At 47.9% G+C, this 25,881-nt stretch overlaps 1 protein-coding gene across 1 annotated transcript in view; it reads left to right on the forward strand.

The window, feature by feature from the left end:
- The first annotated feature begins 428 nt into the window (after positions 1–428).
- The window catches only part of lhfpl2a (LHFPL tetraspan subfamily member 2a), a 53,769-nt gene continuing 28,316 nt past the window's right edge, over positions 429–25,881 (forward strand). The window contains exons 1-2 of the mRNA XM_056290552.1: positions 429–631; positions 18,359–18,443. The gene's annotated coding sequence lies outside the window, so the exon portion shown is untranslated. The remainder of the gene's footprint in view (positions 632–18,358; positions 18,444–25,881) is intronic.

Here is a 25,881-nt window from a genome sequence, read left to right on the forward strand (position 1 = left end):
CTGTCTATTGTGACACTGGAAAAACAGCCCCTAGTAATTATGGGTCGTCTATCAAATACCACTTTACCGTCACACATTACATATCTAAGACTGCGCAATAAAATTAAATAAAATTAAAAAACAAAAGTAGTTTGGGGATTCCTCCTGTGTCAGGAAACCGTGTTGTAAGTGAGCGGGTCCGGTAGCAGCAGCCGGACCCCCCCCCCCCCCGTCTCGTGCTACAGCAGGACTATTACAAGCTTAAACGAGGCGGCGGGGGTTTGGGGGGTATATATGCATTTGGGGGAGACGCGTAATTGCGTTAGTCAAACCGGAGTTGCATGGAAGCAGCGATTGGGGTGGGGAGGAGGAGGGGGAGTGTTGGTTGGGGGAGGGGGGATGACGTCACTCCCATCCCAAATTCAGACTGGCCGGGACTGAGCCGCTCGTTCACTCGGTCGGCGTTCGCGCACGGAGGAAACGTGGACCGTAAGGGACTCGCGGGACAAAAGAGAGAGAGAGAGCGCGAGCGTTGGGGTCCGGTTGGTAAACCTGCACAAACCCTCAGAGACGGCGAGACGGTCTCTTCGTCTCGGTGGATTTCGAGAAGAGGCACCGCGTCAAGTCTGCACGGAACAGGGAGCAGCAGCACGTAAGTCCTCCGGTCTTCCCCAGAGCTCGCGCCTAGCGGAGGGGCAGATTTGGTTCACGCGTCAAGCGGGGGAGCACGAGCCCGTCGGTCCGGAGTGTTACTGCGCTTCCTGCCCGCTGTGGACACGGACGCTCGTGGCACAGCCGCCGATGCCTTACTGTGTGTGTGTGTGTGTGCTGGTGGTCCTGACCTAAAGCTGCGGCTACTCACCGGGTTCGAGCCGTACTTGTTGCACTTCATTTGTACGTTTGTCCATCATTTATCGGCGCCTCTTCCTGACGGGGATCTTGGGAAGATGTCGGCCAGTGCACGCAGCGGTAGGGAGGTGGCGTTTGTCACAGATTAAACGGGTTTTGTGTGCAGGCGGCGGGGTCCAGATCGCTGCCTGCAAGTCTGCTAGGAGCTGGATGTGACAGTGCTCGCGTGTGACTCGTGCGTAAGTAGAGCGTGCCGTTGTGGTCTGGAGAAAGTGGCCGGTTTTTGTTTTGCTTTATGGTCCCACACGAGCCACCAAACCCAAACCAGATCCCACCTGTACTGCCGTGTGTGTGTGTGGGGTGGGGGGGGTGTGCATGTGCGTGCGTGTATGTGTGTGTGTGTGTGTGTGTGTGTGAGAGAGAGACGGAGAGAGAAGGAGACAGAGAGGGAGAGAGAGGAGAGAGGGAGAGGAGAGAGAGGGAGAAGGGGAGAGAGGGGGAGAGATAGAAGGAGAGTGAAAGGGAGTGAGGGAAGGAGAGAGGGCGGGAGAGAGGGAGAAGGGGAGAGAGGGGGAAGAGAGAGAGAGAAGGAGAGAGAGACAGGAGAGGGAGAGAGAGAAGGGGAAAGAGTGGGTAGAGACAGAAGGAGAGAGAGAGAGGCAGTGGGGGAAGGAGAGAGGGGGAGAGAAGGAGAGAGAGAGCCATTGTATTATAGGGCTCGTAATGCAATACAAATCTGTTTCAAGACAAACTGCTGTGTGTGTAGAGAAGCCTCCTCTTCCTCCTCTGCCTCTCTGTAATGTAGGTAACCTCGCAGTGACCCCTGCAACACGTGATGCTCTCGAACGCTGTGTGAAGAACGACGTCGTCTGAGTGGCGCGGGCACGTTGGTCAGCTTGTTTCACCGGACAGGGGACACCTCCTGCTCTGGAAGCTGCGGGTGAAAGTCAGTCTGGGGTCACTGCATAAAACAGCCTCCTCAGGGTCACATTCAGGATTTCTCCATACGAGCATCCTGACAGCCCCCCGTAGAGGACGGAGCTGCGTCTCAACTGCTTCGGATGTTGCGCAATATTGTGTAGCGAATTCGGGGGGGGGGCAGTCTGGGAGACCGTCGCCACAGCCGGGACGCGAACCCCTGTCTCCCGCTCCGCAAGCGACAACGTTAACCAGTCGACTAAAGCAGTGGTTCTCAACCTTTTTGGGGTCCTGGACCCCCCTGCGTATTTTTGATCTATCCTGAGGAACCCTCCACCTGATCTTGGGGGAGGGGGGGTGCAATTTGATAGAAACAGTAGAAACTGCATTTTAAATTGCATTATAGCATTTATTCACTCTTTGGGGCAAAAATAAGAGCTTTCAGTTGTAACTTAGATATAGTTAACACAACAGAATTCTTATGCAGTAACTTTCAGATATGTAACAACACAGAATATGTATTCAGTAACTTTCAGATATATGTAACAAAACAGAATATGTATTCAGTAACTTTCAGATATATGTAACAAAACAGAATATGTATTCAGTAACTTTCAGATATATGTAACAAAACAGAATATGTATTCAGTAACTTTCAGATATATGTAACAAAACAGAATATGTACTCAGTAACTTTCAGATATATGTAACAAAACAGAATATGTATTCAGTAACTTTCAGATATATGTAACAAAACAGAATATGTATTCAGTAACTTTCAGATATATGTAACAAAACAGAATATGTATTCAGTAACTTTCAGATATATGTAACAAAACAGGATATGTATTCAGTAACTTTCAGATATATGTAACAAAACAGAATATGTATTCAGTAACTTTCAGATATATGTAACAAAACAGAATTCTTATGCAGTAACTTTCAGATATATGTAACAAAACAGAATATGTATTCAGTAACTTTCAGATATATGTAACAAAACAGAATATGTATTCAGTAACTTTCAGATATATGTAACAACACAGAATATGTACTCAGTAACTTTCAGATATATGTAACAAAACAGAATTCTTATGCAGTAACTCTCAGATATATGTAACAAAACAGAATATGTATTCAGTCACTTTCAGATATATGTAACACAACAGAATATGTATTCAGTAACTTTCAGATATATGTAACAACAGAATTTTTACGCAGTAACTTTTAACAATGCAAACGGGAGCGAGATCTCTTATTAAAATACAATAAATTACACTTGTGAAACAGATGTAATTAGAGAAAAAAGTCCTGTTATCCTTTATAGTTTAGGCAGATAAAGGTCTCAGTCACATTTGAGTAAAATAATCCTATTTCTATAAATGTCATAGGATCTTTTTTTTAAAAGATATTTTATTTTCACGGACCCCTTGCAATTACACCACGGACCACTAGGGGTCCGCGGACCCCCGGTTGAGAAACACTGGACTAAAGGGTCCGACCCGCTAGTCAAGGACCAACGTGTCCACTTATCCGTGCACGTTACAATTGTAATTTACACAGTCAAGATCATCAACGAACCCTATTTTATTTTCATCGACACACTTTAAAGTCTTACAAATATGGTGTGTGTAGTAATGCTCGCGATGTTTTCAGTAGAATGTGTTGTGGTAAGTGGCCGCTGTTATCCGCCGCGGAGCGGTGGCGGTGGCTTGACAGCGCTAAGCTAACGCCAGCTAAGCTAACGCCAGCTAAGCTAACGCCAGCTAGGCTAACGTCACTCTGCAGCCTGCATGTGGGCTGTTTAAGAAGCTGACATATAAAGGGGTTTAATTATAATGAGCCTCGAGAAGCCTGTTCTCCGTTTTCTGGCTTTTCCTTTGGCAGGCGAGCGGCACGCTTGGTTCAGAAAAGGTCTTTAATGTTGTCATTTTTTTTCTTCTTCTTCTTCTTCTTCTTCTTCCCTCTCCTAAATAGAGGAGTGAATTTTCAAAGAGCGGAAAAAAAATATTACTGGCCTCTTTGTGCCCATTACAGATTATGCGTTTGGTGATTCTTTTTAACCTCATATTAAAAAAAAAAAAGGGAAAAAAAGGGTTTAACTGCTTACCAAATTTATACAGACCACATTGTCCGCCTTGCAGCCTTCAGTTTTTCCTGGCTCCTCCCGGGCACCGATGGCTGCGCTTGCATCATTAGTGCAGGATTGTGACCTCTGTTGGTGGCTTTTGCCAATACATTTCTCCAATTGTGACTACTGACTCGACTTACGCTCATTTAAAAGGGGCGGATGGGTACCCCGGGCGGGTGGGTGGGTACCCCGGACGGGTGGGTGGGTACCCCTCTCCGTCGCTCACGCAGTGCTGCACACAGGGGCGGATCTACAGGGTGGCAACAGGGGTGGCACAGTCTTGCCACCCCTGTTGCCACCCCATTTATAAATCAGATAACATGTTTTTAAAGTATATTTAAGTACAAGCATGGTGAAGGTCAGTGAGACCCGCGCCAAACTCATCTCAAACAGAAGTCGCCGATTTAGAATCCCCCCCTCCCCCCTCACAGGCGCGGATCTACAGGGTGGCAAGGGGTGGCAGCTGCCACCTCTGGGACACAGTCTTGCCACCCCAGGAAAACATCTCTAGATCCACCACTGGCTGCAAATGTAGGTCAACCTCGCGACTGCGTGTGCTTTACTGCGTGTGTCGAACTTACTGGCTATCCTGACTACGTGTTGGTTAATGGATGGCCTCCTGATGGGGAATCAGACCCGGGCGCCGTCGGCGTGTGCGTGAAACAGAAAGCTGGGACAATACTGCTAGCATGACGCGAGTGTGAAATCTGCCAGTTAAATGGCTGCCCCCGGGGTCAGAGGTCAGCCCTGAGGACCGAGGCAGACGAGACTCAACATCTGGTGTAGTCTGGCACGGCGAAACCTCCCTGTGGAAACCCTGCAGCGTAGGTTTCCCTGATAATGAGACGGTTTTATTCGTGTTGTCTCTCCTCCGACTAAACGCGATAGTTGGGAATATCACGGGAGCGCCCGGGTGGAGATATTCCTTCTCCCGGGCGGCGACATCTGTTTTCAACATAGTGTAACCGGTTATTTTCTTGCCCGGTGCGGGATTCGATACGGGGTGTACTGCACCCCAAGGCGACGTCACTAACCGCTCGGCTAAAGGGTCAGACCCGTTAGCTAGGGGCCAACATGTCTTATTAGTAGTTTACACTACTAATCGATGCCTTATCTCATCGGTATTCCCCTTGACGTGGGCCTTACATTTTTCATCGGGAGTGGCCACTTGACCTTTCGTCGGCGCCCAGGAGGTTTTGTGCTCGAATATGAAATGAAGATTTCTTTTTTTTAACCGTATAAGTCATCCCACTTCCGCTGTGGGAAGATGGCGGCATGAATTCCTGGCCTCATCCAGTACCGTCCATGCAGTGTCTTTGTCCACGCCTGCGTCTAAGTTTGTTCTGTCTTGGTTTGATGGCTGGGAGAGGTGGCGCTGGATTGGCTGGGGGGAGCTCATGTGGGCCCAGGGACCACGGCCCTGACCGGAGCTGTGCCCGAAGAGGAAACACCGAGGGCGGTCTGACGGGACGCGGAAGCGGGGCAGGCTAAGCTAACTGCTAGCCCATGCAGACCGGCAGTTCCGATAACACCGAGGGCGGTCTGGCGGTGGCCTCGTCTAGCATTGACTGTGTTTTTGGTGTCGTCATGTGGAGTGTGGGGGAGCCTGGTCTGCTGCATCCTGTGGGCCCAAGGACCACGGCCCTACCGGAGCTGCGCCCGAGGAGGAAACACCGAGGGCGGTCTGACAGGATGCGGAAGCGGGGCAGGCTAAGCTAACTGCTAGCCCATGCAGACCGGCAGTTCCGGCAGTCATCCTGGACACTCTGGACAGTGGAATTTTTGGACTGTGTTGCACCGAGTGGGCGGTGTTGTTAACTGTTAGTGTTGTTTTGTTTTGTTTTTCGGTGTGTTTTTTTGGTGGTGTCGTTTTTGGGAAATTTGGGATGTGTGTGTTTTTGTCTTTTGTGTTGCACTGCTGTGGGCTGGGGGAAACGGAATTTCGTGTCTTTTGTGTACACAAGCACGTGAAAGAAATGACAATAAATTGTTCCTGATTCCTGTGTGCAGAAATTGCGGATTGTGCCTTTAACTCAGAATCATTTAATTGGCATTAAAACTGACCTGGTTTAAAGAGGTCTGCAGTAAGATGCATACGTTATATGTGTGTGTTTGTGTGTGTGTGTGTGTGTGTGTGTGTGTGTGTGTGTGTGTGTGTGTGTGTGTGTGTGTGTGTGTGTTTGGACTTGTTGGGGGTGGAAAGGGGAAGGCAGCCGAGAGTCTGTCCTCATGCAATGTCCATAGTTTTCTTCTTCTTCTCCCTTTTTCTCTTCGTTTGCGTCATATACACTACCGTTCAAAAGTTTGGGATCACCCAAACAATTTTGTGTTTTCCATGAAAAGTCACACTTATTCACCACCATATGTTGTGAAATGAATAGAAAATAGAGTCAAGACATTGACAAGGTTAGAAATAATGATTTGTATTTGAAATAAGATTTTTTTTACATCAAACTTTGCTTTCGGCAAAGAATCCTCCATTTGCAGCAATTACAGCATTGCAGACCTTTGGCATTCTAGCTGTTAATTTGTTGAGGTAATCTGGAGAAATTGCACCCCACGCTTCCAGAAGCAGCTCCCACAAGTTGGATTGGTTGGATGGGCACTTCTTTGAGCAGATTGAGTTTCTGGAGCATCACATTTGTGGGGTCAATTAAACGCTCAAAATGGCCAGAAAAAGAGAACTTTCATCTGAAACTCGACAGTCTATTCTTGTTCTTAGAAATGAAGGCTATTCCATGCGAGAAATTGCTAAGAAATTGAAGATTTCCTACACCGGTGTGTACTACTCCCTTCAGAGGACAGCACAAACAGGCTCTAACCAGAGTAGAAAAAGAAGTGGGAGGCCGCGTTGCACAACTGAGCAAGAAGATAAGTACATTAGAGTCTCTAGTTTGAGAAACAGACGCCTCACAGGTCCCCAACTGGCATCTTCATTAAATAGTACCTGTTAGAGCCTGTTTGTGCTGTCCTCTGAAGGGAGTAGTACACACCGGTGTAGGAAATCTTCAATTTCTTAGCAATTTCTCGCATGGAATAGCCTTCATTTCTAAGAACAAGAATAGACTGTCGAGTTTCAGATGAAAGTTCTCTTTTTCTGGCCATTTTGAGCGTTTAATTGACCCCACAAATGTGATGCTCCAGAAACTCAATCTGCTCAAAGAAGTGCCCATCCAACCAATCCAACTTGTGGGAGCTGCTTCTGGAAGCGTGGGGTGCAATTTCTCCAGATTACCTCAACAAATTAACAGCTAGAATGCCAAAGGTCTGCAATGCTGTAATTGCTGCAAATGGAGGATTCTTTGACGAAAGCAAAGTTTGATGTAAAAAAAATCTTATTTCAATTACAAATCATTATTTCTAACCTTGTCAATGTCTTGACTCTATTTTCTATTCATTTCACAACATATGGTGGTGAATAAGTGTGACTTTTCATGGAAAACACGAAATTGTTTGGGTGATCCCAAACTTTTGAACGGTAGTGTATATATACGCTGGTTGTGCTGATGTTGGTGTTTGGAAGAAGTGAATAATTGTGGGGTACATCTAGTATTTGTGTGTTTACGTTTACGTACGTGTGCTTGGAAAAAAAAACATTCATGTGTGTCTGTAGTGTGCCACAGCTGTAATATGTCCAAAAGTGTGACAGGAGCTGCTAGAGACAAAGGAAATGTTACGATCCGCAGAAATTAACTCGATGGTCTGTCATCCGCGAGGCCTTCGCCTTTTGTTGCTCCTTTAAAACCGTTGATTCACCCCTCAAAATCCAGTTCTTTAACTGGTACTTCGCCAGATGATCCCCCCCCCCTCTCTCTCCATGCTCTGCTGTAGGGCAGTCATGCAGACTGATTAGATTAGCCGGAGTTAGAGCTAATCACCCTCCTCTCTCCTCCCTCCCTCCCTCCATGCTGTGGGGACTTGTGTACTTTCCTGTTCACTCTGACACATTCTTCCCCTCCTTAGTCTGCCCGTCCTCCGTTCCTCCCAGAGATGAAGCTCTACTGGGGGGGGGGGGGTTACATCTGCCTCCAGCTCTTTCCAGTCCGCTGTTTACTGGGGAGCCAACGGGGCGGGGCCCACGCACCCAACAAAGACTCGGGCCTCTCACCCCTTGCCCCCTTTTATCGACAGAGGGCGGTCTGAGCTGGTGTGTGGACCCTCAGACGGAGACATCGGGGAAACCGGCGGACTGACAGAGGGAGGCGGGGAGGGAGGGGGTGGTGGTGGTGGTGGTGCAGGACCGGGGTGGGTCCCGTCTCTCTGGTGGAGTAGGCAGAGCTGCGCTGGGCTTTGTCCCTCCGGGTCCCGGGGGGAATGCTGCGCAGATGGGCGGCAGGTTTCTCAGCTGGCCCCCTACCACATTAGCCCGTCTCAGAATAGCGTGGTGTTCGCCGGGACGATTTTCTTCCCCCTCACCGGGTGTACAACCAGCATTTTCTGCCATTCGTCTTCTTTAATTATTGGCTGCCATGATGGCAGATGTTACTTTTACATTCTCTAATACCAAGTGGGTGCAAGGTGACCAGGGGCAACTGGCTGACAGCTGTATGCTAATGCAGAAGGATTAGAGGCCGTCCCAGCAGCCCGCCCAGTCGCTGGTAGGGACAGAGTATTATGATGGACGTGCCGTCTGGGGGTTTCGAATCACAACCAAGAACAACATCACATCTCCGCATTGTACAACCGAGAGTCAGCTTTGTGTTGTGGTGGTATGGGTTTTAAACTGCTCTCCGAGGGCGTCCGGATGGCGTGGTGTGGCGGGCTATTCGGTTGCCCTACCAAACACGGGCATCGCCGGTTCGAATCCCCGTATTTCCTCCGGCTTGGTCGGGCGTCCCTAGGGACAAAACTGTTCCGTGTCTGCGGGTGGGAAGCCGGATGTGGGTACGTGTCCTGGTCGTTGCACTAGCGCCTCCTCTGGTCTTATGGGGCGCCTGTTCAGGGGGGGGGGGATAGCGGGATCCTCCCACGCGCTACATCCCCCTGGTGAAACAAGTTTGAAAGTTGTCAAGTAAAACACATATGCGTGTGTGTGTGTGTGTCTGTGCATTGGTTCCCTTAGGCCAGGAATCGGTTATTTTGGGACGTTTGAGGAACTGTGTATTGCAAAACAGCTGAGCCAGAGTAATCTCTCTAAATGAATATCTTATTGCGACATCCCTGGAGACTTGCATGCAGACGTATGCCCGTCTTGGTCCCCTCTACCGCAGGCATGTTGTAGGTAAGGGCTCGTCCTCAGATTTCCCAATTGTAAGTGGATGCAAAAAAAAATAGCACTCATATAGAAAATATCATGGACACTACATAGTCAATAGCAAAAACTCCAGTTCAAGCATGTGTTTTGGGGTTTTTTTTGGGGGGGGGGGTTGGCAGTGGTGAAAGTGCTGGCAGAACAGCACTAGGCTCTGTTTCATTTCAATTGGATCTGCAGGATTTGGACTGCTTAGACACCAATGCAATTACCAGAACCACCGTAGTTGTTAGTAAGTCAAACAAGAGATTTTCAGGATTGTAACTTAAATTCATTCTGACGTCATCATTTGACGCATGGATGAAAATTGATGCACGGGATAGGTCTTACACACTAGTCACACAGTTACCAGGCTAAAACGTGGGTAAGTCGGGTCTTTAATGCCCTTGGGTGAGGCTGTATGTCAGTTAAAATGCTGGAAAGCAGTTATTTTGTTCTGAGAACGTCTCGGGGATTTCTAATAACGGATAGTTCATGTAAACATAGCAACTTAGCTGTTTTTTCCACACTCCCAAACTGCAGCGTTTGCATAGGCTGATAAGACTCCAGATGAGTTGAAGCCACATTGGTACCAAATGGAGCCGTTTATTTGGAGCCTGGTATTACCAGCACCATAGTAACCTTGCCTTAGTTTAGACTGGCAGGCAGTCACCAGTCATTATCACGATGGTGCAGCCTTGATGCCAGGGTGCACCAGTTGCAGACTAGACACCCTGACCTTTTGAACCGTGCAAGATTTAAAGCTGCTTTACTGATGTGCTTCGGGCATATCTGCAACTTGTATTTGCAAGTAAGCCTTTCTTTTGCAGTAACCGTGTTGATGGATGTATTCCTCTATGGTCTGCGAAAGCGGAGGATTTCAGTTGTGGTTTACATGCTTTTCTAAATCGACTTGCATTTTTTTCACTCAATGTAAGGACTGTGTTGTTATAGTTTGTCCCTTATACCGACATAGAAACTGCTGACGTTGTCTTGATCAAATGTCAAGTCTTGCTAAGTCTTGCTAAGTCTTGCAAATCTTGCTAAATCGTGCAAATCTTGCAAATCTTGATCAAATCTTGCTAAATCTCGCTAAATCTTGATCAAATCTTGCTAAATCTTGCTAGATCTTGATCAAATCTTGCTAAATCTTGCTAGATCTTGATCAAATCTTACTAAATCTTGCTAGATCTTGATCAAATCATGCTAAATCTTGTTAAAGCTTGCAAATCTTGCAAGTCTTGATCAAACCTTGCTAACCTCTATTCCATCATCTCTGATATATTCTCTGCACCGTTGCACTTTACCACCTTTTATTTCGCCTGTATAAGTCAATCCTTGTGTATATACCTGAGGATTGTTGTGCTGTAGTGTAGTTAGCCACATTCCCTGTGTATGTGCAAACCTACAGGGCCAATAGATGTGATTCTGATTCTTTGTTGTGACTGCAAATGTTGAGCAAACCCCACTCAGTGACTTGTCAGAGACCCTGGTTGCTTTGTAAAGGTCCGCTTAATGAGCTGTGTAAACGTTAATTGATTTGTGGTGTCAGGTCCCTTTAGGGCTGCTTCATGGTCACCGTGGTTGCCTCGCTAGTCTCGACCGGGATATTGTTACACGCACACATGTATTGATTATTCATGTCTTTCTGTAAAGCTGGTACGAGCTTAGTCTCCACTGCTTGAACGCCTGTGATGAGCAGCGCTGCAGGGTATTCAGCTGCAGCTTGCCGAGTTGGTAATTCCAACCCTGGGTTGATCAGCACACGCATCCTGTTTAACTTTATCTCAGGTACAATCGGCACTGACACACATTTCCAGTCAAACAAACACTGATAAACTGACAGTCTCCACTTCACCTCGAGCTCAACTCCCCTCCCTCCTTCCTCCTCCTAACCCCTCCATTGTCTGGGCTTGCTTTACTTGTGCTACTGTCAGTGGGGCTTCCTGTGCAACAATGGTTCACTGGGCTGTTGTAGTTATCTGCAGCCAACCAAAGGGCTGAGATTTCTGTGAAAAAGTGCTGCTTTTTTTTTTTTTTTTACATAGGGTTAGGGTTAGTACCTCCGTACCATTTTGGTTTTCTTATCTGGATTATCGAGCATGCGCCAAGACATCTGTACTGTTTTCTCTGTCCAAGAGGAGGATCCTGGCATCCCACATGTCTTCGCTTGAAACACTGTGAAGAATGTCTTTCGCTGTTCTTCCTCGCTTTGAGTTTCCTTTTGAGAAAGAAAAAAAAAACTACTCGGGGAATGGGGTATTTCTCTGTTTGCCGTTGTCATTTGTGCGGCCCTCGACATGTAGGTGGTGTTTGCTATGCTAAGACGGCGAGGATTACACCGCCCATCACGGGACGGACGTGAAGAAGGATGGAGTCAGATACAGCAGCAGCAATGGTGACAGCAAGAAGGGAAAGGGCAGGTTAAAAGGCAAACAGTAAGAGCAGAAAATGAGACAGAGAGAGAGCGACATACTGAACGGGAGAGGGAGAGAGATACTGAAAGAGAGATAGAGACATGCTGAAAGAGAGAAACAGCGAGAGAGAGTGAGAGACATACTGAAAGAGAGATACTGAAAGAGAGAGAGACATGCTGAAAGAGAGAGCGAGAGAGAGTGAGAGACATACTGAAAGAGAGATACTGAAAGAGAGAGAGACATGCTGAAAGAGAGAGAGACATGCTGAAAGAGAGCGAGAGAGAGTGAGAGACATACTGAAAGAGAGAGAGTGAGAGACATACTAAAAGAGAGATACTGAAAGAGAGAGACATGCTGAAAGAGAGAGAGATACTGAAAGAGAGAGAGAGACATGCTGAAAGAGAGAGAGATACTGAAAGAGAGAGAGACATGCTGAAAGAGAGAGAGATACTGAAAGAGAGAGAGACATGCTGAAAGAGAGAGAGAGACATGCTGAAAGAGAGAGAGAGACATGCTGAAAGAGAGAGAGAGACATGCTGAAAGAGAGAGAGAGACATGCTGAAAGAGAGCGAGATACTGAAAGAGAGAGAGAGACATGCTGAAAGAGAGAGTGAGACATGCTGAAAGAGAGAGAGAGACATGCTGAAAGAGAGAGAGATACTGAAAGAGAGAGAGAGACATGCTGAAAGAGAGAGAGAGACATGCTGAAAGAGAGCGAGATACTGAAAGAGAGAGATACTGAAAGAGAGAGAGACATGCTGAAAGAGAGAGATACTGAAAGAGAGCGATACTGAAAGAGAGAGAGATACTGAAAGAGAGGGGGAGCGAGAGAGACATATTGAAAGAGGGAACGAGAGAGACATACTGAAAGAGTGAGAGACATGCTGAAAGAGAGAGAGATACTGAAAGAGCGAGAGACATACTGAAAGAGAGAGATACTGAAAGAGAGAGATACTGAAAGAGAGACATACTGAAAGAGAGAGAGAGAGAGAGACATATTGAAAGAGCGAGAGAGAGCAAGAGAGATACTGAAAGAGAGAGAGAGAGAGTAGGCGAGAGAGACATATTGAAAGAGGGAAGGAGAGAGACATACTGAAAGAGTGAGAGAGAGCAAGAGAGATACTGAAAGAGCGAGAGAGAGCAAGAGAGATACTGAAAGAGAGAGAGAGAGTAAGCGAGAGAGACATATTGAAAGAGGGAAAGAGAGAGAGACATACTGAAAGAGGGAGAGAGAGAGGCATATTGAAAAGGAGAGTGTGAGAGATACTGAAAGAGAGGGGGAGAGAGAGACAGAGAGGGAGGGAGAGGGAGAGGGAGAGAGTGGGTAATGCTTTGTTTCACAATTATGTAGAGCAGCCCAGGGTCAGACATCTGTGATCCATCTCCAAGGGCCAGGCATCTGGAATTGCCTTTATACCCCCTCTCTCTCTCTCTCTCCCTCTCCCTCCACTTCCCTCCCTGTCTCTCTCAATCCTTGTCTGCCTCCGCATGCTTCTCTCCATCGGTGAGGCTCCCCTCCCTCCAGCGGCCCACTAGCTGTCTAGACTGTTTACTCTGTTTAATAGCTGGTTGTGTCTTCGCCTGCCTGCCTGTAGCCTCCATCTTCACCCACTTGCCCCCGTGAGTGGGGCAATCGCAGTTCCTGAGTATTGAGCGAGGCCCTTTAGTGGCGGGTTGTAAACAGTTCCCCGGTCAGGTAAGCGCTATCTCGTCCTTTGTTGTCACGTGGTTAGCCGCATTAAAGCCTCCACGATTGCCTCATTATCGTAGAGCCACAAGACTCCCGGGGAGAGACGACCCGTGCTACTGGGGGGGGGGGGGGGGGAGTCGCCGTCGCCGTCGGCTCAAAGTGCGCAGAAAAGACGCGTTTCTGACTGGGAGACAGATGCAACAGGAAATGCAGGACACGTGTTGTTCTGGAAGTTGCACATGTGCACAGGTATGTGTGCACACTTAGAAAATCTTATGAACATTAGGGTTGTCAAGAGTGCCAGTCCAAAATAATACCCCCCCCCCTCCCCTGTCCCGGTTACACAATATTGACTGGACTTAGTTTTGGACACCACAGAGACTTCAGCAACCCCCTTTCCAATTTCATGGAGAGTTACTTGATTTATTAGGGGGGGGGGGGGGAATGTTGCTCAGTCAGAGATGCATTGCTCAATAACTGTTCTCCCAGCTATTGACATGCTGTGTGCATCACTCTCATTTAGACGCCTCCATGTTTGAAATTTAACGAGGGCAGAAATACTGCCAAGCCTTAATGTGAACCACGGTTCGGATCTGCGAGGTGGATATGCGTGTCCTTTCCTGTGTAGGAGGACACAACATCCATGTTGCACAAAGGTCTTTTTGTGCCTCTCACGTCTTGCATGTTGTAGCTGCCCTTCCTCCCCCTCTTCACTTTCCGCGGGGCTGTTTTTGTTGACGTCTTAGTCATCGTCGTGAGCTCTCCGCGAGGCTCGCGCCAGATGTGACGGAGGGGTGAGGATGTGGGAACCTTAAAGTCGACATGTGACACCCCTGAGAGGCCAGGCACCGTACACGCCGCGCAAAAAGGGATTTTTCCAGACTTGCGTTCCCGTCGCTCTTTTGTTTTGTTTTTCGATGTTTCAGCTTTTGTGGAGCAGTTTTAAGTTTTCGGGCGGTGGTCACAACGTATAAATCAAAACAAAACAAAACAAAATGTCCCGGCTGAGCGATTTTCTGCGGCTATCTGCTACGCTTCACCTAGTAGCTATCTGAGACATTTTACGAAGTGATGTCATGGCAGGGTGCTGCGTGCGGTCTGGTTGATGGGCAACACGCACGCACGCGTGCACACGCACACACCCAAACATACACCCCTCCACACAAACACACACACATACACACACACACAAACATACACCCTTCCACAGAAACTCACACCCCTCCACACAAACGCACACACACACACACACACTCCTCCACACAAAAACACACAGACACACACACACACCCAAACATACACCCCTCCACACAAACACACACACACACACACCTCCACACACACACACACACACACACACACACCCCTCCACAAAAAAAACACCCACACACCCCTCCACACATGCACACACACACACACACACACACACACACACACACACACACACACACACACACACACCCCTCCACACGCACACACACACACACACACACGCACACACACACAGGAAACTGGATGGAGTGTGGATAATCGTTGCGTTAGTCCAGCGTGTGTAATCAGCAGAAGGCCTGAGGGAGTGACACACACCTCGTGTTGTGATTTTTCAGATGGCGTCCTTGCTTAATGGCCCAGCTTCAGCTGCAGTGCTAAGTATTTATTGTGAGGGTGAAAAGAGACATGTTTGTGTGTCAGAGGGAATTAGGCCTGGCTGAGGAAGCATACTAGGACATTAGCAACACGACACCACTGAGAGGCGCCACGTTTTTCGCTGGAGATCGCTGTTTGCTGAACACCGTTAAGGAACCCAGGAAGCCCCGGCAGGGATGCTGTTTGACGTGGTTGTAGTTTTAAGTATAAATTGTGACTCTAGATGTTGGAGGTGCAGTTCACAGAAAACTGTGTATGCGGACAACACGTTTGTGCTCCACACACGGGTTGTTGTGTGGGTGTCCCATCGCAGCGTTGTTCCGCGAGACGGGGCGAGCACGCGCGCCGGCCCAAACGGAAGCTGCAGAGGCACCAGCAACCTAAAGGTTTTTCCTCTGCTCTCTTTGAAGAGCTTCTGGCAGGGCTTTCAAAGCTGCTCCGTCTCAGCGCTGGCTCCTAAAATAATGTGTGGTAAATGTAATGCAGCTGCCCAGCTGAGTGGGAACAGACCGGGGTTATTATTCTCAACGAAAATAATTGGATGTATTCGTACGGTCTTTTCGCAATGTAGATCCTCTGTGTGTTTTAGAGTGTTTGGTAACGGTGCCGCTCAACTCCTTCTTCTTTTCTTTTCTTTTTTCGTGGAAAAAGTATTGGAAAATTAACATGTATGACAAACTGACTTACATGCAGTAAAATGACGAGGTCACCGTTGGCAGAGTCTGTTCTGAGTTGTATAAATAGACACCAGCTGGAATGCCTGTTGAGTTTTATTCTTACGAAAGGTTATTTAACCCAGTTTACACTGACGATATGCATTCTGCTTATTCTGTTCGAACCCAGAAACAGATGTTCCCCAGGCTTAGCAACGCCAGCGATGGCTGAGTTTTACTAGTCGCCTCTCTTTTTGAAGCTCACGTGTTATAATTGAACTTTCAGATCACGAGGGCGCCCCCCACCCCCACCCCCAAGAGTGGCAGTTCACTGAGTCAATGTTATTTTAATTACCTGCCACGGACCCATCGGGGTGTTCTTTATCTTTCTGCCTCCATACTCACAAACTTATCTGTGCTACTCAGACCTCCACGCATTTTGCAGAACTCTTCGGTTATTCGTCATTAGGCGGCACGGTGGCCCAGTGGTTATCACCGTTGCCTCACAGCAAGAAGGTCCTGGGTTCGAACCCCAGGCCGTCCCAGGTCCTTTCTTTGTGGGGTTTGCATGTTCTCCCCGTGTCTGCGTGGGTCTCCTCCGGGTGCTGCGGTTTCCTCCCACCATCAAAAAGACATGCATGTTAGGGTTCCTACTCCTGCCTGTGCCCCTGAGCAAGGCAATGGAAAATGGAACTGGAGTTGGTCCCCGGGTGCTGCAGCTGCCCACTGCTCCTATACTATAGGATGGGTTAAGGGCAGAGAGTGGATTTCATTGTACGTATGTACAAATGACAGAGGACTTGCACAACGGGTTTTGGGTTTGTCCAGTCTGGGGAGCATGTTGCGCTTATGGCGTCCAGTGTTGCTGAGTGCAAGGCGTTCGGGGACTGGATGCTTCTCAACACCTGCGGTATATGTGTTAGCTTGAGGGCTCCTCGGTGGTTGGGTTTCATATGAATGCTCACTGTTCGACCTCACATGCCTCTCATTACCGTCCAGAGGGAGAGAGGAAGAGGAGCGGGGAGGAGAGGGAGGAAAAGACGAATGCGTGACAGACAGAGACGGGGATAGAGGAAGCTATAAGATTTTCTGCAGAATCTCCCACATTCATCCATTGTCTCTTTAGGTCTCTCTTCCTCTTTCTCAACACAAGTTTGACTCTTCTTCTTCTTCTTTTTTTTTTCTTGTTTGAACATTTTCGCTTTTCTACCGCTGTCTCTGTCTGACACTACTGCACAAACACTGGCCCAACAGCACCCTAACTGTTGTGTTTGTATATATATGTGTGTATGTGTAACTATATATATGTGTATATATACACATATAGTATATATGTGTGTGCGTGTGTGTATGTATGTATGTATATATATATATATATATATATATATATATACACACATATACACACACACACACACATATGGCATATGGCGTGGGCATTGTGATGTAGATATTCTCGAGTCATGATTTACATCACGCAAACCCAACTGAGTGTCCTGCCTTCACTCGAGAAACACTTAAAAGCTGAAAGCCTCCTGCTGGCCCCTGCAAAGCCCATTCAAAGCCCCTAAATGTGAAAAGAAAGACCCCTTTGTGGTCGGGTTAGCCGCAGTGAACATGCTTACAGACATCCCCCAGTCCCCACATAATTGCCTGCCTTACAGTCCCCAGCTGTGGAGCAGTTTCAACACAAACTCCTAATGCCAGCATCTCATGGGCTTACCGACGCTAAGGACGTCGCCTTGTCTTGCGTACACAGTTTGAGTGTTGGCTATATTTAAGATCCTCGGCTAAACGTGTTGCGCCGCTATCTTGGCAGCCCTTAAAAGGGGGAGCTAGGTAAATGGATTTTAGCGTTTAGGGAAAGTCCCCTCGGCCACAGCAATTTGTAGTAATTTGTGCAGCAAGCTCAGCGACTGGGAGATGCTGAACAAGAACTTACACTGATGGGGTCCACGTGACGTCTGCAAGAAGCTCCATCACAAGGGAGTTGAAAACAAAACATAAGTCAGCTGAGGACTACACAGCCACGTCAAGGCCGGATGTCTGATTTATTTGACCACGTGAAGCCGACCTATATATTTACACACACAATTAACGAGCTGGAGTTATACGCTGAGAACGAGCTACTTTCTCGAAATGAGTCGTTCTCGGGTGACGGTTATTAGGGGTGTAAGAAAGTATCGATACTTACCTTTTGTAACCCCTGCGTCATGATACGTATCGTATCGCCAGATCCTCGCCAACACACAGCCCCCACTTGTTATCGAAATCCAAGGCCTGTTGCACTCCGGTGTTTACAAACATTACCAATGTAAACAACTTTTTCACAGAGAGAGAAACACGATTAGTTGTCGGTTCTTGTATTAAGAGACCTGTCAATCGATCTGGGAGTGGCACCAGCTTCCGATCCTGTGTCATTCACGTTGGAATGAAGGGGGTGGAGCAGAGACTGGAACGGCTCGGAGAGCGGGGTGCTTGGCCAGGTATAATCAGGGAGAAAAGGAGGTGGGGGGGTATCGAAAAAGACAGTCTGAACGTCACCCTGGGTACAAGTGCCCCTTTCTACAGCCGCTTAAGTCTCGGGTTTGGTTGGGAAAGTCCATCAGCAAAGAGAAAGGCCCTCACTTGTGTCTTTGAGACAACACTGGCAGGGCTACTGTTGGGTTTACCAGTGTATCAGTGTATGTACCAGTGTATCAGTGTATGTACCCGTGTGTCAGTGTATGTACCAGTGTATCAGTGTATGTACCCGTGTATCCGTGTATGTACTGTTGTGTTTACCAGTGATCCTCTGCAGAGGGTGTGTCATGGCTTCTTATATGCCGTTTTCTTCTTTTCCAGGTCCTGTAGAGAAAGGCCTCCCCATCACCAGGAGTTCAGTAAACCATTTGTGCCTGCCTCGGCCACCAGATACTCCACACAAGAGGTTGGTACTTGTGTTAGATTTATACACATTCATTTATACACAAACAGCACAATTGCAGATAGTATTATTGAAAGATGCTTTCCAAATACACGATATGTAATTGTTTTTTACGGCACTGCTGATGGTTTTCCATACAGTGTCTTCTGCATCTATAACTCCCACTTTATATCTATTCATCTATCTATCTATTATTTTGTCATTCTTGATTTTTCATATTACTGTACTGCACAGCTCAGACTGAGCGGAGCTCTCTTGTTTCTAGGTCAGTCCATTTTTCGGATGTTTCTAAGTATGCCCTTACCTTATAAATATGCCCTTACCTTATAAATATGCCCTTATCTTATAAATATGCCCTTATCTTATAAATATGCCCTTACCTTAGCTCAATCTCACACTTCAAATTCACATTCTTGCGGTGAACAAGTCATGGATAAGTCCCTTGTGATTGGTTCACGCTCCTGTAAAGGCTACGAGGTCGTGAGTCGGCGAATCACTGACGCAACACCATCGACTATCGGGAATGTCGACTCTGGCTTGTGTCACGGTTTAGGGGGCATCCGATAACACCGAGGGCGGTCTGGCGGCGGCCTCACCTGGCGTTCACTGTGGTGTTTTTGGCGCCGTCGTGCCGAGTGCGGGGAGGTGTGTCGAGGGTGTCTGGCTGGGAGAGCTTGGTCTGCTGCGCCCGGTGGGCCCAGGGACCACGGCCCTGCCTGGAGCTGTGCACAAAGAGGAAACACCGAGGGCGGTCCGACGGGATGTGGAAGCGGGGCAGGCTAAGCTAACTGCTAGCCCATGCAGACCGGCAGTTCTGACAGTCGTCCTGGCTGGTGTTCGTCCTCTTGGACAGTGATTTTTTGTTGTTTAGTTTGGATATATGTGTTAGTTTGGGTGTGTGTGCGTGTAGTTCTTGTAGTTTTTGGATGTGCCTTTGTCTCTGTGTTGCACTGCTGTGAGCTGGGGGGGAAACAATATTCAGTTTTCCCCAAATGACAAATAAAGTGTTCCTGATTCCTGGTTCCTGATATAGATAGATTTCCCATTTAGTCGGTTGTAGACGTAACTGTCTTTGTGGCGTTTGTGTAGAGCCGTTCAGTAAAAGTCACCCTGTTTTTGTGAATCAAGTCGGGAAAAAGTAGTGAAAATAACAATGGCGATGCGGTTTCCCCCTTTTCTTTCTGCGGTACTGAGTTCCTGGGCACCTGCAGGTAGCCGGTGGAAACAGGGCCCATTCACTCCACCCTATTGTTCTGTGCCGGGGTCGGACTTTTCTCTTCTAAACAATGCTCCTTTAAGTCGTCTGCATATATGAACACTGCAGCATGGGGCTGTTTTAGCTTATGTAATGACAGGCTGGACACAACGACACCTAGAACAGCCACGAATCCTTTAACCCCGGGTTTTACCCCGGGTTTACCCCGGGGTCATCCGCTGTTTTCCATTGTCTGTCTACTCTGCTGAATCTGGACATCTGTCCGCTGTATTTATCCAGAGGGACAGAGGGGAGACTTGTTTTCCAACATGGAGGAAAACAAAGGAGTGGGAGACATTGAGCTGGGGCCACCTGTGAAGGTCATTTCAAAGAGGAAACCCCCCTTAAGATAATAAACAGAATGATCTCTTTTCACTTTGCCCCTAAAATAGAGGCTGCGTGTCAGGGGTCCACTTCCTGTTATCTGGGGATTGTTTTTGACACGATTTCCTGCCTCTGTTTTCTATGCGAGCTCAATTAGTGGACATGTATTGTGCTTTTAAATTTATATCAATTACCCTTAATCTGAGGATTTGTTTCTGTCTAAGGCATTTCTTCTTCATGTATTCTAAGTCTTCTTCATATGTTCTAAGTCTTCTTCATGTATTCTAAGTCTTCTTCATGTGTTCTAAGTAGTCTTCTTCATGTATTCTAAGTCTTCTTCATGTGTTCTAAGTCTTCTTCATGTATTCTAAGTCTTCTTCATGTGTTCTAAGTCTTCTTCATGTGTTCTAAGTCTTCTTCATATGTTCTAAGTCTTCTTCATATGTTCTAAGTCTTCTTCATGTATTCTAAGTCTTCTTCATGTATTCTAAGTAGTCTTCTTCATGTATTCTAAGTCTTCTTCATGTGTTCTAAGTCTTCTTCATGTATTCTAAGTCTTCTTCGTGTGTTCTAAGTCTTCTTCATGTATTCTAAGTCTTCTTCATGTGTTCTAAGTCTTCTTCATGTGTTCTAAGTCTTCTTCATATGTTCTAAGTCTTCTTCATATGTTCTAAGTCTTCTTCATGTATTCTAAGTCTTCTTCATGTGTTCTAAGTAGTCTTCTTCATGTATTCTAAGTCTTCTTCATGTGTTCTAAGTCTTCTTCATGTATTCTAAGTCTTCTTCATGTGTTCTAAGTCTTCTTCATGTGTTCTAAGTCTTCTTCATATGTTCTAAGTCTTCTTCATATGTTCTAAGTCTTCTTCATGTATTCTAAGTCTTCTTCATGTATTCTAAGTAGTCTTCTTCATGTATTCTAAGTCTTCTTCATGTGTTCTAAGTAGTCTTCTTCATGTATTCTAAGTCTTCTTCATGTGTTCTAAGTCTTCTTCATGTATTCTAAGTCTTCTTCGTGTGCTCTAAGTCTTCTTCATGTATTCTAAGTCTTCTTCATGTGTTCTAAGTAGTCTTCTTCATGTATTCTAAGTCTTCTTCATGTGTTCTAAGTCTTCTTCATGTATTCTAAGTCTTCTTCGTGTGCTCTAAGTCTTCTTCATGTATTCTAAGTCTTCTTCATGTGTTCTAAGTCTTCTTCATGTGTTCTAAGTCTTCTTCATATGTTCTAAGTCTTCTTCATATGTTCTAAGTCTTCTTCATGTATTCTAAGTCTTCTTCATGTGTTCTAAGTAGTCTTCTTCATGTATTCTAAGTCTTCTTTGTGTGTTCTAAGTCTTCTTCATGTATTCTAAGTCTTCATGTATTCTAAGTCTTCTTCGTGTGTTCTAAGTCTTCTTCATGTGCTCTAAGTCTTCTTCATGTATTCTAAGTCGTCTTCATGTATTCGCTTTTGATAGAAACGTTTTATAAACACCTTATTATTTATTTATTTATTTATTTATTTTGAATTTCCCCCTTTTTCTCCCCAACTGTACTTGGCCAATTGCCCCACTCTTCCGAGCCGTCCCAGTCTCTGCTCCACCCCCTCTGCCGATCCGGGGAGGGCTTCAGACCACCACATGTCTCCTCCAATACATGTGGAGTCACCAGCCGCTTCTTTTCACCTGACAGTGAGGAGTTTCACCAGGGGGGTGCGTAGCGCGTGGGAGGATCACGCTATTCCCCCAGTTTCCCCATCCCCCCCGAAGAGGTGCCCCAATCGACCAGAGGAGGCGCTAGTGCGGCGACCAGGACACATACCCACATCCGGCTTTCCACCCGCATGTAGGGACGCCCGACCAAGCCGGAAGTAACACAGGGATTCGAACCGACGATCCTCGTGTCGGCAGGCAACGGAACAGAGCGCTGACCCAGACGCACGTGTTTTATTTGCGATGCAAATGAAAATGTTTGTTTTTGGTTTCTTTGAAAAGGGAAAAATGACTCGACATATTTTGCCGTGTCGAGTGAGTCCATCTTCAGACCGTTTCAGTGTAACGTGACGTGGGTGTTTGGTGTGTCTGTGTGTGTCAGACGCTAGAATGAAAAAAAAACAAAAAGCGAAACACAAGTGACGTATGGGGGGGGGGGCGCGTGGGTCTCCAGGCGGACAATAACAGCACGCTTCTTACTCTCCCATCTTCCCACCTCTCCTTTCTGTCTCCCGCTTCTCGGTTTCTCCCCCCGTTTGCCTCCGCCTCTCCCTTCCTCACCTCCCACACACGGCCCTAATGGGTTTTCGCCAGGAGCCCAAAAGTGCAGATGGTATCACGCGACACTTCCATTATCCAAAAGTGGCGCGCGCGGTGCCAACATACGGCTCCCCCCGTACCTTTAGCGCGGCCTGCTCTTGGTTCGGGCGGAGTATCGGGTTAGCTGGGGGGGGGGGGCTGGCTGCGGCGCTGACATACCTCCTGGGTCGGGCCCCTGGGGGCCTTCGTCTGCGGCGGCCGGCGGGGTCTCGGTTTGCAGGAGAGTGTGTGTTATGTTGTGTTATTGTGGGAACCTCAGCGGGAGCCCGCAGGGATTAAGCTGTGCGTCCATCCCGAGCACGAAACACCGCCACACAATGCTCACCTCCCCCAGAGGAGGGCGAGATAGCCTTCACACAGCTCAGGAGGAGGAGGAGCCCTTCTCCAATAACCCCCGTCATTTATGAACCCTTTGGATATAAGCAGGGCCGAGGTGGGGCTAGAAATATTTAGGTGAAATGAAGAAAGAGCTCGGTCTGGGGGGGCCCCCAAATCTGCTGGCCTAATAACGAGAAAGAGAGGAGGAATACCGGGGCTCTCCAGGCTCCCGTGGCGCTGGTAGTAAGGTCTTAGTGCTCTAACAGAGCAGCAAAACATGTGGCAGCCCGTAATATCTTAAATTAATGTTCAATTCGTGAAATATGTCAACACTTAGCAAAACACTTATGATCATTGACAGAATCTAATATAAATATATAAGTCTAATATAAAGGATCTAATATAAAGGGCTCAGCCTTAGAGGTAGGGTGAGGAGCTCGGACATCGGGAGGGAACTCGGAGTAGAGCCGCTGCTCCTTTGCATTGAAAGGAGCCAGTTGAGGTGGTTTGGGCATCTGATTAGGATGCCTCCTGGGCGCCTTCCTTTGGAGGTTTTCCGGGCACGCCCAACTGGGAGGAGACCCCGGGGTAGAGCCAGAACTCGCTGGAGGGACTACATGTCCAATCTGTCCTGGGAACGCCTTGGGATCCCCCAGGAGGAGCTGGAGGGCGTTGCTGGGGAGAGGGACATCCGGAGTGCCCTAGTTAGCTTGCTGCCACCGCGACCCGACCCCGGAGAAGCGACTGATGATGAGATGAGATGAGATGAGATGAGGTGAGGTGAGGTGAGATGAGATGAGATGAGATGAGATGAGGTGAGGTGAGGTGAGACGAGACGAGACGAGACGAGACGAGACGAGACGAGACGAGACGAGACGAGACGAGACGAGGCGAGGTGAGGTGAGATGAAGTGAGGTGAGATGAAATGAGATGAGGTGAGGTGAGGTGAGATGAGATGAGATGAGATGAGATGAGATGAGATGAGAATATAAAGATGGGCAGGAGTCTGCAGTTGCCACTGTTTACATATTATTGAACATCAGCAGTTGGTCAGTTTGTCTCTGCAATAATAATGGAGAATAAATTACATTACATTACATTACGTTACATTACACTGCGTTACATTACATTCCAGTCATTTAGCCGACGCTTTTATCCAAAGCGACTTACAATAAGTGCATCACTTAACGCAGTAAATCAGGAGAACTACTAGTCATCAGGGGTCATAAGTGCATCTAAACAAGCATCTAAGAGCAAAACCAGTGCTGAAGTATAAATGCAAGAAAGAGATCTTTTATTTTCTTTTTTTTAATGAGTGAACACAATAAGTGCTAAGGGCTAAGTAGCAGGGGTAGAATGTGATTGATATTACATTTCTTTGTGGGTCAGAAATATGTAACGTTTTGAAATAGGCTTCAGAAAATGTGGCAGATTTAAAGCCTATTGAAAGTGGCGGCTTGCTGTTGTTGTTGAACTTGACATTATGTTTGCTAAAAAAAAAAAGAATAAAAAATGGGTGAAATATTGGTGCATGTGGCTAGTTGTGAAGCTTTATTTGTAGGATATCAATCTCTTCTCATACATCTTAGTCTGTGGGAGAAACTGTGCCAGTCACGGTGAACCGTCGCCTGGACTGCATCCATTTGCTGCCCAGGTGACCGTGGGGGTTTTGCTCCGCAGTTCATCGATCCTCAAACGCACGAGCCTATTGAGCTACGTGGGGAGACGTGAGCGCGCGGACGTCTTCTGCACACGGCCTCGGACGAAGCTGCAGGACTTTCCCTCTGCAGCGAACAGCAGAGAGGGGTCTCGCCGCGACGTCACTGGGGAGCATAACTCTCCCCCTCTGCGTGCTGGGCGGCCACCCACCATGAGGCCAACGTGCGACACGTCAGAGGGTCTTTGTTTTCCAACACCCTCTTAACTTTCATAGCGTCCTAGGGGTGTCGCGCGCAATAACAGAATGTGGAGAATTATTGATTCGTCCCTTCCGCCACAGAGCCAGGGCCGCATAAACCCCCCCCCCTCCCCTTCCTCCCAGTTGAGTCTGTTTCGCTTCACAGTACTGGAAGATAGAACATAGCAGAGACTTGACACTGTGCTGCGGGAGTGTATAAGCAGATGTTTGTGGGAGAATGTGTGCGGTAGGTTGTGTTTCATCATCGTGTGTGTGTGTGTGTGTGTGTATCTGGACTGGTCTGAAAGCTCTCGGAACAAGGCAAAAACCCCTTCCTTTGGGGTTTCTGTTGCGCGCGGCCCGTTTCTCCTCAGCTCGGCTTGTTCTTCCCACTTAGACCGGAGGCTTTATGGCCTCTCTCCGTGGCGGAGCTCGTCTCCCGCAGGTGTCTTCTCCTCAGACCATCCGCGGCCGACGATCTCCCCGAGGTCTTCCTCCAGTCGACGCGGGAACATCCAGGCTGTTCTCGTGGCCGGCTTTCCCTTTCCCTCAGTTCCCCTTTCCCACGCTCCCGTCTCCCAGGTCTTCGCTGGGACGTGGTGTGGGGATTTCCACACCTTTAACAGATCCCTCTGTTTACGCTCCAGTGGAGTTCCCCAGGATGGGGAGGAATTAACAGATGCGCACAGCTGACTGCCCGGCCCCCCCCCCCCACACATAAACGCACAACGCTACAACCACTCCCGACAAGGATGTCAGAGACAGGAACGATGGGCTGTTGTCTCGTGGGGGGGGGGGGCACCTATCGGTCTCCTGACATCTGGGATGTGTTATTGTCTACGCAGCTTCACGGTGAAACAGCGTCCCTGCGGCCTCCTCTACGAGGGCCTAATAAGCAGATGCCGGTACACCGCCCACATTCCCCGCTGATGAAACCTGGTCAAAATAGGACGCCACGGGATACATGTCCCCCCTTTTTCTCCCCAGTTGTATCTGGCTAATTACCCCACTCTTTCGAGCTCTGCTGGTTGCTGCTCCACCCCCTCTGCATAGCCGGGGAGGGCTGCAGACTACCACGTGCCTCCTCCGATACATGTGGAGTCGCCAGCCGCTTCGTTTCACCCGACAGTGAGGCGTTTCACCGGGGGGGGAGGCGTAGCGCGTGGGGGTATCACGCTATTCCCCCCCAGTTCCCCCTCCCCACTGAACAGGCGCCCCGACCGACCAGGGGAGGCGCTAGTGCAGCAAAAAGGACATGTACCCACATCCGGCTTCCCACATCCGGCGGTCATTTTGACCACCCATGGTCGTTTTAGGTGGATCTTAACATACCTTTGTTTTGTGCAATTGATCTAAAAC

Source organism: Lampris incognitus, chromosome 12 (assembly GCF_029633865.1).
Source record: "Lampris incognitus isolate fLamInc1 chromosome 12, fLamInc1.hap2, whole genome shotgun sequence".
NCBI lineage: Eukaryota > Metazoa > Chordata > Actinopteri > Lampriformes > Lampridae > Lampris > Lampris incognitus.